Source organism: Peromyscus californicus, unplaced genomic scaffold, assembly GCF_007827085.1.
Source record: "Peromyscus californicus insignis strain IS unplaced genomic scaffold, ASM782708v3 Scaffold_5__1_contigs__length_169319896, whole genome shotgun sequence".
NCBI classification, from domain to species: Eukaryota; Metazoa; Chordata; class Mammalia; order Rodentia; family Cricetidae; genus Peromyscus; species Peromyscus californicus.
This window is the reverse complement of record NW_026294573.1, coordinates 64396590-64409436: the sequence shown is the minus strand read 5'-3', so window position 1 is coordinate 64409436 and position 12847 is coordinate 64396590.

Below are 12847 nucleotides of genomic sequence, written 5' to 3'. Positions count from 1 at the left end.
TTTTTTTTTTTTTTTTTTGGTTTTTAGAGACAGGGTTTCTCTGTGTAGCTTTGCGCCTTTTCCTGGAACTCACTCTGTAGCCCAGGCTGGCCTTGAACTCACAGAGATCCGCCTGGCTCTGCCTCCCGAGTGCTGGGATTAAAGGCGTGCGCCACCACCGCCCGGCTTATTGTCTCTTTTTTTAAAGTTCTCACTGTGTAGCCCTGATTGACCGAGGATCCAATATATAGACTGGCTGGAAACCACAGTTCCTGCCTCTCTGACTTCTGAGTGCTTCGATTTTAGGAGTGGGCCACCACATCAGCTTATTGTCTATTACATTTTTAACGCTTTTTTTTTTTTTTTCACTTCAAGGAAATAAACTATCCCATGTTTTAAAACTTCTGTAATTCCAGCTTCAGGGCATCCAATTTGCTTCCTGGGCTCCATTGGTGCCTGGACTAGCATGTATACATACCCTGTCCACATGTGCATAATACACATAACTACAAATAGATCTCAACAATTTTATGTGTTTTTTAAATTGTAAAAATATATAAAATTTAGGGGGCTAGAGATATGGCTCATGGATTAAGAGTACTGGCTGCTCTTTCACAGGACCTGGGTTCAATTTTCCACATCTATATAACCAGGATCTGATATCATCTTCTAGCTTCCACAGACAGAAAACATGAAAGGCTGCACAAACATACATTCAGGCAAAACACTAATACACAAAATAATTAAAGTATTTTTAAAAACTGAAATACATAAAATATCATTTTAACTTTTCAGTGTACATTTCAGGAATGTTAAGTGTACTTAACTTTGTTGTGAAACATTTCTCAGTCATTTTCATCTTGTAAAAGGTGAACTTCATACTTTTTTCTTTTTTTTTTTTTTGGTTTTTAGAGACAGGGTTTTTCTGTGTAGCTTTGTGACTTTCCTGGAACTCACTCTGTAGTCCAGGCTGGCCTCAAGCTCACAGAGATCCGCCTGCCTCTGCCTCCTGAGTGCTGGGACTAAAGTGTACCACCACCACCTCGCCTTTTTTTTTTTTTTTTTTGATAGAGACTTATTTGTTTTGTTTTTCAAGACAGGGCTTCTCAGTGTAGCCCTGGCTGTCCTGGAACAACCAGGCTGGCATTGAACTCAAGAGATCTGCCTGACTGCTTCCCAAGTGCTGGGATTAAAGGTGTGGGCTATCACTGCCCAGTGAAAGAGACTATTTTTAATTATGTGTATGTGGGTGAGTATGTGCGTGTGAGTGCTTTGCTGGAGGAGGCCAGAGGTGTTGGATCCCCCAGAGCTGGAGTTAATGGGAGTTGGGAGCCACCCAACAGGGGTGCCAGGAGCTCAACTTAGTCCTCTGCAAGAGCCATGAGTGCTCTTAATGATGAGCCATCTCTCCAGCCCTGAACTGATACGGAACAAATAACACTTCCCTCTTCACCTGCTCACCCTTTAATTTCCTGCCCCTGAAAATTTAGAAGGCAGCTATGCTCACCACTATGTCACCCACCAACTCCTGTCTCTAAAATTTTGCCTAAGCATGGCGTGTGGGTGGAGTCAAATGGCAGTTGTCTTTGTATGACTGGCTGGTCTCACTAAATGTAGACTTCAAGGTTTATATTTTAGCATGGGATGGTCTCTGTGTGTGTGTGTGTGTGTGTGTGTGTGTGTGTGTGTGTGTGTGTGTGCGCGCGCGCGCTGCTACGTATATTGATTATTTTGTCAAACCTTTAAGTTGCTTCCCCTTGGGCTATTGTACATAATGCTGCAGTCATCACTGGTGTGCAAATATTGAGCCCCTGCTTTCCACTCTTTTGAATATATACCCGCACATGTGGATGCTGGGTCCTAGAGTAGCTTTTCTCTTTCTTTAATTTCTTTTTTTTATTTGTTTGTTTTTTTTGTTTTTTGTTTTTTGTTTTTCGAGACAGGGTTTCTCTGTAGCTTTGCGCCTTTCCTGGAACTCGCTTTGGAGACCAGGCTGGCCTCGAACTCACAGAGATCCGCCTGGCTCTGCCTCCCGAGTGCTGGGATTAAAGGCGTGCGCCACCACCGCCCGGCTCTTTCTTTAATTTCTTGATGCAGGATTATACTATGTCACCCGTGCTAGGAACTCACAATTCTCCTGCCTATTCCTCCCAAGAGCAAGGAAGTAGTTCTATTTTTAATTTTTGAGGAATTAAAAATATGTCTTATGCAATGGTTTTACCAATGGACAGTTCCACCAACAATTATAAAAAGATTTGTTGCCTGGTTTTTCAAATTTCTTTATTATGAGTGTGAATATTTTGCATGTATGCCTGTACATGACTTGCATGCCTGAAACCCTCAAACATCAGAAGAAGGTGTCTGATCCCCTGGAAATGGAGTTACAGATGGTTGTCAGTTGCCATGAAGGTACTGGGAATTGAACCCTGGTCCTCTAGAGGAAGAGCTACTGCTCTTAACCATTGAGCCATCTCTCAGGATCCTGTTGCCTGTTTTTAAATTTTGGATGTTAGGCCTGCCATTGGTGATGTGTGCCTTTAACCCCAGCAAAATGGAGGCAGAGATAGGGCTATTGCCACAAATTCCTGACCAGCTTGTCTACATAATAAATTCCAGGACAAGCAGGAGTACAGAGTGAGAGCCTGTCTCAAGTAACAAACCAACAGACAAATGAGATTGGGTGGGGAAGGGATGTTGAGGTTTTTTTCTGGAGACAGCCTTTTACTGTAGCTCATGCTGGTGTCAAACTCGGTATCTATCGTTGCTGAGGATGACTCCTGATCCTCATGCCGCTACCTCTCAAGTGCTGGGATGATTGTAGTCCTGTGCCACCACTAATCCGATCTTAAAGACTGGTCCCTGTTTTTAATTATTTTAGTTCTTACATTAGGCCATTGGCCCACTATTAGGTTCATTTCTTTTTGAAACTGAGTCTCACTACGTTTCCCAGGCTGGCCTCTTAGTCTCTGTATTTGAGCAGTCCTCTTATTCCAGCCTTCCAAGTGGCTGGAACTACACGGCACACGCCGTTGCAAAATGTGGAGTGGCTATCCTAGTATGGCTCTCCAGAGGTGGAATTAGTCTCTTCTGCATGTGGGTTTCCAGTTGTTCCAGTACCACAGGTGATGGGGCTCCACCTCACAGATTGGGCACTCATGGTATGGGTTTATTTCTACACTTGACCTGTTTCATTGATCTGTTTGTCTGTCCAGTGCCAGTTCACATTGTTTTGATTACCATAGTTTTGTAAGAGTCCTAGAGTCAGACCTGTAATACTAACAGGAAGTAGAGGTGGGAGAGTCATGAATTCCAGGCCAGCCTCCAAAACTTAGAAAGACCTCATCATCTCAAAAGCCACATACACACACACACACACACACACACACACACACACACACACACACACACACATTTACCTATGAGTGAGTGTCTGGGGCACATAGGGAGACCCTGTTTTAAAACAAAACAAATGAGATGAACAAGGTAGCATACACCTTTAATCCCAGCACTCTGGAAGCAGGGGCAGGTGGATCTCTGTGAGTCTGAGGCCAACCTGGTCTACAGAGTGAGTTCCAGGACAGCCAAAGCTATGTAGAAAGAACCTGTCAAAACAAAACAAAACAAAAATGAAAGATAAAATGAGGGAGAGAGAGACAAAGAGATGCGGGGGGTGGGGGCGTGGGGGGGGTGGGTTTGCTGTGGGATAGAGAAGATAGTAGAGATGAATCCCATGAGCTGGGTATAAAGTGTCAGTACGCACTTAGATCTGTTTTGAATTGTGTGCTGCTTGTTGGTTAGATAAGATCTGGAACTCGGAGGCATACCTACCCCCCCAGATCTTGGTTTCTAAAATCCATGACCTACCCAGAAAATCAAGCATTCTCTAGCAAGTTTCACTGACTCCAGATCTGGGGCAGATAAACAACAAAGTAAATCTAGAATATTTGTGCTAGAAAGAAAGTAATATTTCACAAACCAATGGACGTGTGTTAAAAGGACAAAGGGTAGAGATTTCGGACTCTGAGTATGAAGAAAGTCATGGGGCAAATCCAGAAAGGGTGCTGTTCTATATAACACCTGTTAGAAGGTTTAAGTATCGGTATCCTATGTCTGTCTTGGTGGCACACATCTGCCATCACTGCAGCACTCTAGAGGAGGCAGGAAATCAGGAGTGTAAAGCCAGCCTTTGGTGTACAGCAAATGTGGGGTCTGTCCTTCACTTTCTATGAGTTGTTGGTTTCAGCAACACCTGTGGATGCCAACATCCATGGATGCTGTAGTTCCTTATATCCAATAGCGTGACACCATGTGCCACACACATCCAACTTCCTGTGATCTTGAACCCATCCCCAGATCACTTACGATGCTAATACAGTAAAATGCTATGTAAATAGCTGTATTTTTAGAAGAATAATGGCAAGAAAAGGTCTACAAATGTTCACTGTGTGTGCAGTTTCTTTTTCTTTTTCAAATGGTCAAGATTATTGTCACTAGAAATGCAGCTTCCATGGATACAGAGTGACCACTGTAAGAGGAAACACCAACCAGGAAGGGTAGTGTGTGCCTGTACTCCAGGACTCCAGAGGGTTCATCAGGAGGGTCAGTAGTTCACGGCTAGCCTCAACTATATAATGCACTGAGGCCATCCTGGACTAGCTGAGGATGGAACCAACCAGTCAACCGTGGAGGGTGCATGTTTCTAATTCCAGTGTTTGGTGAGTTAAGAAAGGAGGATCACGAGTTTGAAGCCAGCATGGGGCTAAGTAATGAGTTGCAGAGTAGCCTGGGCTAACTGAGACCCTTTCTCAAACAAAACAACAAGAAAACACAGGAAGAGAAGTTATAGGAGAGGAAATAGGTTCTAGTGTTTCAGAGAACTGTTTTTTTCTAGCCTAGTCTTAGAAACAGAGAGAGAGAGAGAGAGAGAGAGAGAGAGAGAGAGAGAGAGAGAGAGAGAGAGATTTTAAACACACAAAGTTCAATTTTAAGGACAATTTTTACTTATAAGGAGGAAACTAATTTAAAAGCACGGCACACTTTATCATACACACAAAAGGAAGGTTGGAAACCCTTCAGAATTATTTCTGATACTGTCCTCAGAGGCAGAAATTGCCATGGACCTCTCACCCTTTGGATCAGGGACCAACATATTTTTACAGAGGTGTGAAAGATAAGATCTGGCATATTGCTTGTGTGTCTCTGTGTCCATGTGTTTGTCTCTGGAGGCAAGGTGTCATATAGCCCAAGCTGCCCTCAAACTTGCTATATAGATGAGGATAGTCTTGAACTTCTGATCCCCCTGCCTTTGGCTTCTGAGCACTGGGATTATAGTCATGTAGCACTGTGTCTGCCAGATCTGGCATTTGTTTGTTTGTTTTATGCACATGAGCATTTTATCTGCATGTATGTTGTTAATCCCAAAGGTGAGAATAAGACCACTGTTTGGCTGGAACCTCCAGCTCACCCCTGCATGATCAGAAAGCCCTATTCTTGTCTCTCTCTCCAAACCCTGCCCACTCAGAGAGTCTCCGAACAAAGGCTCCGGGAAGCCCAGTTCAGCATCTCTCCGCAGTTAGGGTTAGGGACTAGGGGTAGGGGTAGGGGTAGGGCAGCTTCCTCCTCTGAAGTCGCTAGCCACCCAAGTCTCCACCTAAAGCGGTCATCAGCTTTTGAACAAACCCAGCTTGTAGCAGACACATCATCACCCCTCACCTACAACCTATATAATCTTCCTGCTTTAGTTCAAGCACATGACTTCTCTGACCTCTGAGACTGGAGAACCCACCCTAGAGTTGCTTTGCTCAAATAAACCTGTTTTTATACTTTTTCAATTCTGCTTGATCAGCTTACTGCATCAGCGGAGAAGCCTATTATTGGGGGGCAGAAAAACCTATTATCTACTACTGCAATTTGAGCCAAATTTGAAGCAAGCTTGGTTTTTTTATTGGGGTGCACCCAAGAGCTGGCCGCTGGCCGGCGACTGCCTCCTAAGTCCGGTTAAAGAGAGCAGCCCCGAATCCATCTCTTGGGACCTTTTTAAGGAATAAAATCACAAGCAGTTTTACAGAAGGCAGACAATGGGGCAATAAGGAAATACAAAAAAAAAAACAACTTTTTTTTTACTTTTTGAGGGAGCCAGATCTCAGTACAGATGGTTGTGGGCTGCCATGTGGTTGCTGGGAATTGAACTCAGGACCTCTGGAAGAAGAGACAGTGCTCTTAACCTCTGAGCCATTTCTCCAGCCTCCCCCAAAAAGTCTTAAAAAAAAAAAAACCATTATGTGGTCACCCACCATGTGATTAGGGAGGAGTCAGGGAAGGTCAGGGAGGGTCAGGGTATTCTCAAAAACAAATCAAGGTCTTGGGTTGGGGAAGGTCAGGTTCCAGGAAACAGAGAGCAACTCAGCTCTCACAGTAAATAGAAACTTATTTTTAAAAATACAGCATAATGGCTCCTGCCTTCAAAATGGAGTCAGGATGGAGTCAGGCAGGTTCCTCAATGTCTGTGCAGCACACTTGTATCATCTCTCCATCGCCTAGCATATATTTATTAATGACCTAGTAGTAGCTATGAAGAAGAGTGATGACAGGAAAAACGAAAAAGAAAGAATGAGTGTTTTTAAATATAAAGTCTCTCTCTCTCTCTCTCTCTCTCTCTCTCTCTCTCTCTCTCTCTCTCTCTCTGTGTGTGTGTGTGTGTGTGTGTGTGTGTGTGTGTTTGCAGGTGTCCTTGGAGGAGCATCGGTTCCCTCTACCTAGACCTATAGGTTGTTGTGAGCCACCTAACATGGGTCCTGGGAACCAAGCTGCTGTCCTTTGCAGGAACAGCAAGTGCCCTAACTGCTGTGCCATCTCTCCAGCTCCAGAACAAGTCTTCTGTAGGAAGTCAAGTTGGTATGTGAGGGCAGCTTCTGCCCCATGTCCCCATGTATTTCCTTCTTTGTTTCTTCATTTCTTTTTTGAGAGAATGATGTATTATTTCAGCAGGCTCTCCCACTGAACCTGGAATTCATCAATTCAGCTGGGTTAGTGAGCTCCAGGGATCCACCCATCTCCGCCTTCCTAGTGCTTGGATCCAGATGCATACACTCCACATAGCTTCTTATGTAGGTGCTGGGATCCAAATTCAGGTTCTTATACTTCTATAGTAAGCACTTTACCCCCTGAGCCAATTCCCCATTGCCTAATAACTGTGTGACATTGGGCCACCCATTGATCTTTATGTGCCTGAGTTTCCTCGCAACGAAGACAATACCTTCTTTGTTGCACTCTTGTGGGAGATCAGTGCTTTAACACTGGACAAAAACTTCAGTTCTTGGGACATAGTAGGCCATCAGTGAATGTTAGCTTTCCTCATTGTGGTGGTTTGAATAACAATGCCTACCCATTATCTCCTATGTTTGAATACTTGAACCCAGTTCCTAGAACTGGGAAGGATTAGGAGGTATGGCTTTGTTGAAGGGAGGTGTGTCACTAGGGGTAGGCTTTGAGATTTCAAAACACTTGAACCATTCACAGTGTTCTGTCTCTGCCTCCTGCTTGTGGATCAAGATGTGAGCTCTCAGCTGTTCCTGCCACCACGCCTTTGCTCCACCATCATGGACTCTAACCCTTGGGAAACCATAATCCCAATTAAGCACTTTCCTGTATAAGTTTCCTGGGTCATCGTGTTTGTCTTGACTAAGATACTCATCACCACATCACTCCATTGCCCCAGTGCTGCTGACTTTGCTTAACTAGTCTTCTGATAGCCAGAACCCCTTTCTCCTCTCCAATGATCTGGCTTAAGTTTAACAGCCTCTGGGATCTTCCCTTAAGCTTCCTAACCCAAGTTGACCTTGCTGCAGAGAAGGGATGGAAGCTTGAACTGGGTGAGAGCAATTGTTCTGAGTTTGTTCAGAGATGCTGGCAGCCCTGTGGGGAGTTCTCAACATCATTTCATGCATGTGTGCTAGCACCTATTTCGAAGCAATCTAGCCAGAGGCAGGAAATACTTAGATAAAAAGTATTGATCTTTGATTTTAGGGAATGCTTTATCTAATGAAGAAAGAAACACAGAAAGAGGCAAGAGGGACCTGATTGTGGAAGCCTGTAATCTCAGTACTGGGAAGGCTGAAGCAGGAGGATCACAAGTTCAGGCCTGTCTAAGCTATGGAGTGAGTTCAAGGCCAGCCTGAATAATTTAAGAAAGAGCTTGTCTCAAAATAAAAAAAAAATACAAAAATCGGGGGGAAGGGGTGAGCTGGGGGACTAGGGCTGAAGTTGACTAGAAGACTACTTGTCTGGCATGCCTGAGGCCCTGGGTTTGATCCCAGAATTGGGAAGGACAGAAGCAAAGAAGAGAGGGAGGGAGGCAGGCGTGGGAGATTGATAAAACAGAGAAATTGAAAGGTAAACTAAATGTAGCAAAGGCAGGAAATAACAAGTGTTGAGATCATTCCCCTGTCATCCACCAACCTAAAACCATATTGAGGTAGGTATCTTTAAAAGGTCCATCCTGACTAAACAACTCCCTCTAGCTACTGGTCCCTGGGGAAACCTCCCTCCCCTCCTTTATAATTAAGCTGTGAAATAATTACTAGATTTCAGTAGCAGGATGGTAAATCAACATACAAAAACGAAAGGCTTTTCTATATACCAATAATGAACTTGCCAAGACATAAATTAGGAAACTATCCATTCACAATGACATTTTGAAAATAGCTGGCATGCTGGGTGGCGGTGGCGCACACCTTTAATCCCAGCACTCGGGAGGCAGAGGCAGGTGGATCTCTTCGAGGCCAGCCTGGTGTACAGAGAGAGATCCAGGACAGGCACCAAAACTATACAGAGAAACCCTGTCTCGAAAAAACAAACAAAACAAAACAAAACAAAAAAAAGCTGGGTGTAAACCAAGGGGGTGAAAGTCCTCTGCAATGAAAAAGTAAGACATCAAAGAAATCTAAGAAGACACTAGGAGTTGGAAAGGCTCATAGATTCCATGTTCATGGATTGGCTGAAGTGATGGTGTAAAAATAGCTACATTTCTGAAAACAGCCTACAGATTCAATGCAATCTCCATCAACCATCCAATGGCCCACACAGTTCCAGCCTCCTTTTGGGAAGGTTTCAGAAACAGACATTGGGGGGGCAAAGCCTTTTCAATAAATGGTGATAGGTAGCTGGATAGCCACAGGCAGAATAACAGAAGCAGAAGCAGATCCATATCTTTTTTTTCTTTTTCTTTCTTTCTTTTTTTGTTGTTTTTTCGAGACAGGGTTTCTCTGTGTACCTTTGGAGCCTGTCCTGGAACTCACTCTGTAGACCAGGCTGGTCTCCAACTCAAAGAGATCCGCCTGCCTCTGCCTCCCGAGTGCTGGGATTAAAGGCGTGCACCACCACCACCACCTGGCAGATCCATATCTTTTTACCTTGTATAAAAATCAATTCAAGAGATTATAGACTCTAATATAAACTAAAAGTTAGAGAGCATAATACAAGAATGAAATGTTAGAGCTGCTAGAGGAAAACAGGGGAAGCACCTAAAGCCAGACATGGGCTAGCACTTTCTGAAAAGACCCCGGCAGCACAGAAAGCAGCAGCAGCATCCAAGGACTGACAACAGGGATGACATTTAACACTTCCTGCATAGCCAAGGACAATTAGTAAAGAGACAGCCTACAGAATGGCAGAGCTCGGCTGACTATACATCAGGAAGAGTTTAGTATCTAGTGTGTATAAAGAACCTCAAAAAGTAAGCATCCAAAAACTAAGTCATCCTTGCCTAGCAGTGGTGGTGCATGCCTTTAATGCCAGCACTCAGGAGGCAGAGGCAGGCAGATCTCTGAGTTCAAGGCCAGTCTGGTGTACAGAGCAAGTTCCAGGACATCCAGGGCTACACAGAGCAACCCTGTCTCCAAAAAAACAACATAAACAAAACCATAAGTCTTCCAATCAATAAATGGGGGAATGAACTGAATACAGTTCTACACAAAAGAGACATAAGAGGCCAGCAAATGTTTTTAAAGTGTTCAGCACACTTTGCCATCAGGGAAATACAAATGAAAACTGCTTTGAGATTCTAACTCACCTCAGTTAAAATAATCATCTAGAAAACAAGCAAGAGGCTCAGCAGTTCAGAGCACTTGTTGTTCTGGCCACAGTTTGATTCCCAGCACCTGCATGGTGGCTCACAACCATCTCTAACTCTAGTTCTAGGGGATCTGATGCCCTCTTCTGACCTCCATGGGTACCAGGCATGTGTATAGTGCACAGACATACATGCAAGCAAAACATTCATGCACACAAATTAAAAAAAAAAAAGAAATGAAAAAGAAAGGATCCTCACTTGTGGAATATTCCTTTACACTGTGTGAATATATGTCACTGTGATTGGTTTAATAAAGAAACTGACTGCCCAATAGGTAGACAGTTAGAGGTTAGGTGGGACTTATAACAAAAAGGGAGGGAAAAGAAGAAGAGGAAAAGAAGGAGGAGGAGGAGGAGGGAAGAGTCTTACGAGTTTCAAGAAGACTCGGAGAGAAGCAAGATGAATTTGCCATGTTAGAAAAAAAAGTTATCACCATGTGGCAGAACATAGATAAGAAATATGGGTTAATTTAAAATGTAATAGTTTGCTAGTAACAAGCCTGAGCTATCGGCTGAATATTTATAATTAATAATAAGTCTCTGTGTGGTTATTTGGGAACTGGCTGGTGGCACAGAGAAGTCCAACTACACTCACTTCAATGTCCAGGCACTCCATCCCACCTGTTGTAGGAAATGAAATTCTTCCCTAAGTGCATATGGCCTTGAGAATGTGTCATATACAGGCCAAGGAAGACTAGGATTCCAGAATTCCCTCTCTGTGGCAATGGGAAAATTATCCCTGCTAGGTGAAGACTTCCCAGTGTGGTCTTTTGTCCTAGAATACCCATACCCCTCACCAACGTTCTATTAAGTAAGCACATTAACTCATTGGTGCCACAGGGTAAATGCTGGTAGACCTTACCCTGGTCTGTTCTTGGGACTTTGGGGTGTGTTTATGACTCCCCAGGGAAGGAAGGAAGGAAGGAAGGAAGGAAGGAAGGAAGGAAGGAAGGAAGGGCTCAGATTGTTCATTGTGGTGGTTCACTCCTGTAATCTCAGCACTGGGAAAGTTGGGACAGAAGGGTTGCTGGGAAGCTCAGGACCAGCCTGGGCTACACCACAAGTTCCTGGGTGGCAGAACAAGTCCCTGTCTTGAAAAAGAGGAGAGGAAAGAGACATACTAGGGGAAATGTGACAATTTTCTGCAGGGTTTTCTTTTCTTTCTTTCTTTTTTTTTTTTTTTTTTTTTTTTTTTTTTTTTTTTGGTTTTTTGAGACAGGGTTTCTCTGTGTTGCTTTGCGCCTTTCCTGGAACTCACTCTGTAGACCAGGCTCGCCTAGAACACACAGAGATCCACCTGCCTCTGCCTCCGGAGTGCTGGGATTAAAGGCGTGCGCCACCACTGCCCAGCAAGGGTTTTCTTATATAAAGTCACATTTTTTTTCAAGTTCTTGTCCAAGCCTAATGCAATTCATGTGAAATCCCAGGAGGATTTGTAGTGTTTTAGAGGCCTCATCTCACATAGCTCAGGCTGCCCTTGAATGAACATATAGCTGAGGATGACCTTGAACTGATCCTCCTGCCTCCACCTCCTAAATTCTGGGATTGCAGGCATAGATTGTCACACCGAGCTCCAGAAAGACTTTCCCCCAGTGGAAGAAACAGTTTCTTTGAACTTAAAAGGTTTCAGAGGGAGAGTCTATAATGGCAGGGAGGAGTGGTGATGGGGTGTGGGGGAGTGGTGGCAGGAAGGAGGGGAGACGGGGAGGAGAGGTGCTGGGAATTGAACTCAGAACTTCTGGAAGTGCTCTTAACCGCTGAGCCATCTCTCCAGCCCCCAATATGTTTTAATTGATTAATTTTTTATTTCATGTGCATTGATGTTTTCCCTGCATGTATGTCTGTGTGAGGGTATCAGATCCCCTGGAACTGGAGTTAACAGACCGTTGTGAGCTGCCACGTGGGAGCTGGGAATTGAACCAGGGTCCTCTGGAAGAGCAGCCAGTGCTCTTAACTGCTGAGCCATCTCTCCAGCCCAAGGCTGGTTAAGTGAAGTAGTGGGAATGGAGAAGGAACAGAGAAATCTGTAACTGGTTGTGACCAATTAGCTGTAAACACCACAACTTTCAGACCAACCACTTTTTTTTTTTTTTTTAGTAAGAGTTGCTGTGGTCATGGTGTCTCTTCACAGCAATAGAACACTGACTAAGACAAGTTAATTAATTACTTTTATATCAATTAGTTAATCAATTAATTAACTCAACCTAGTATACAAATCAATCTAGGCTACACAAGATCCTGTCAAAGAAGCAAGCAAGCGAGGGAGAAAAAGAGAAAAAGAAGTTAATAATTGCCTTCTTGCTTTCATGATAGATACCAATGTACTTCTTTAATTCCTCCATAGATAAGGGTACTTTAGAAAATTCTTGTAACATTTTGTGTTGTGTGTAGTTCATGACATATGTGCATAACAGGTATACATGTTTGTGTGCGTACCTGTGCAGACCAGAGGCCAACGAAGGTGTCTTCCTCTAGGTCTCTCCACCTAATGCTCACCTATTGGCTGGACTGGAGGACCAGAAAGATGCTGGGGTCCTCCTGCCCATTCTGGACTGGAGGACCAGAAAGATGCTGGGGTCCTCCTGCCCATTCTGGTAATTTTACATTAACTAATTATCTGTGGCACTGGGAATTGAACATAGGACTTAATACATGTTTATTAATGTCAAAGATCCACATTAATACATGTTTCTTCCCCCCCACCCAGAGCTGAGGACTGAACCCAGAGGATTTAACTCTA